Source organism: Crocuta crocuta, unplaced genomic scaffold, assembly GCF_008692635.1.
Source record: "Crocuta crocuta isolate KB4526 unplaced genomic scaffold, BGI_CrCroc_1.0 scaffold660, whole genome shotgun sequence".
NCBI classification, from domain to species: Eukaryota; Metazoa; Chordata; class Mammalia; order Carnivora; family Hyaenidae; genus Crocuta; species Crocuta crocuta.
Window position 1 is genome coordinate 84,111 of NW_027531886.1, and position 2,401 is coordinate 86,511.

Below are 2,401 nucleotides of genomic sequence, written 5' to 3' on the forward strand. Positions count from 1 at the left end.
CATATTTATTGAGCTCACAAGATATCACCCATGGGGCGACTGTGAAGAAAACAAGATCTTACACATGAGAATGTGGAGAACACAATCAGATAATAATCATTAACTTGTGTGTGTAAGAAACAAAGGGTGGGGCACCTGGGTGGCTCAGTTGGTTAAATGTCCGACTTCAGCTCAGGTCATGATCTCACAGTTTGTGGGTTTACGCACCGTGCCAGGTTCTGCACTGACAGCTAGCTCAGAGCGTGGAGCCTCCTTCAGATTCTGTCTTCCTCTCTCTCTGACCCTCCCCTGCTCACGCTGTCTCTCTCTCTCTCAGAAATAAATAAAACATTAAAAAAAATTTTTTTAATCTATAAAGAGTGGAAACAGATTAGTCATCACCAGGGGCTAGAGGGAAAGGAGGAATTAACTGCTAAGACTTGAAGTTTCTTTTGGGGGGTGATGGAAATATTCTGGAATTAAATAGTGGCAAGCACAAAGCACAACATGATGGCTATACTAACAACCACTGACCTGTATACACGTTTTAAAAAGATAAATTACATGCTTTATGAATTTCATCTCAAAAAAGGTTTGGACAAAAAGTCTTCCCCCAGAATAAGTAATCTACATGCAGGACTAAAACTATCATTTTTATGACTGAGCCTCAGAAATCACAAAGCATTCCTCTTGTTGTATCCATTAGGAACGAGTCCTAAGTCTAGCCCACATTCCTAATTAGGTTTTAGATTTATATCATAAAACTCATACCACAACAGTTCCACAACATGGGAAAGGTCTTATTGCCTCTCATCCACAGATGAAACTGGGGCTCAGAGAGGTTAAATACCTCTCCCAAGGCCACAAAGCCAATAGGTGGCAGAGCTCAGACTGGAAGCTAGACTCAGCTGACTCCACGACCCTCCACTGGTCCTCCAGCAACGGCGCTTCTTAGCCAGACACACCACCTGCGAAACCCTAGATGCCTGGGAGCTCCCTCCAAAAGACCCCTTAAATAATCATGTCTAGGGCTTGGTCGGTACACTTGAATGTTTTTAAGCTCCCCAGGTGTTTGTGCGATGCATCCTATATACTGAACCACCCCCTCTGTGCCTGACAATTTTGTGTTAGTCTGGACAGCTGGGTGGTCAGTGCCTTGGGGACAGGACCCCTTCCTCCAGCTCCTTTGTGACTGCCACCGTGACAGCACAATGTGTGCCTACAAGAGGCAGGCAGGCAGGAAACATCACTGGACAGAGCGTCTGACACCCAGAATGCCAGCCGCCAAAGGGTTCCAGGGAAACTAAAGGGAGCCAAGTCTGTGCCTGAGAGCTGGGTGACCCGGCCACTCTCCCCAGTGGGCAGGAGGTTCAGTGGGGCCCACTTGGTGGGCGGCCCCTGCTGCCAACTGGGGCACCTCAGTTCAGCCCAGAACAGAGGCACCAGGGCATAACGCTCAGCTTCCTCTCCCAGTTCTCAAGCTAAGAGGCCCAACTTCGGGCCCAGAATTCTCTGAGGCTTGCTGGCTGTTTGTCTGGCAGTTGACATGGATCACCGAAGCCGACCTCGAGGCATAGGCCTGAGCCGGATCCCTGGGGCTCAGTCCCGAACCTCTAGGGCCCCACTCCCCTTCCACGTGGAACAAGAGGCCAGGGAAGGGGAAGACTGGGAACGAGAGCAACTCCGTCAAAGAACTCCTGTGAACGGGGTGTCTGAAAGTGAAGACCTGCCAGACAGCGTGATGGGTAAGGCCCAGCTTCCCCCGACCCCCACCTCAGACAAGGGAGGTGGCTTCCCATTTTCCTTCTTTGCCCACAGGAAAGGGGTGTCGGGAAAGAAAAACCAAAGCATATAATGGGCAGGGCTGGGGTGAGAGATGAGTCTGAAAGGGCAAGTTTCCTATCTGCCTCAAAGGGTTGTCCCAGGGAGCAAAGACCTAATACGTGAAAGTAACTGGAAACTAAGACAGGCTGTTGGGAACAGTAGGTGTCATTTAGAAAACCGAGTACTGTGCTCACTTCGGCAGCACATACTAGAAAGTCAAGTGGTTACAAGAGTGCGGGGTGCCTTGGGAACCAGAGATGAATTCGTCATCCATTTCAGCTCCGAGGAGCTGACAGTCTAGGAGAGGAAAGACAAACTGTTAGGATGGCCTCTGTGGGATTCAGAGGGATGACAAGAGTTCACAGGAAGACAGGGCTCACAAGGGGCCTAAGGGCCGCCAGTGGCCCCTGTCTTTCTGGTGTGCCTGTGTCTCCTCCCCACCCCACCCCCACCCCCCGTTCTCACTTGCCATCCTAGCGAATGGGCGAGTGACGGGGGGAATTGCCAGGGGATGGAACAACACCTTGCGGGGAGAAAGGGTTCTCTGGGAACTTAACAAGCCCTAATTTTTAAAAATTATACACACATGTGGCCAGCG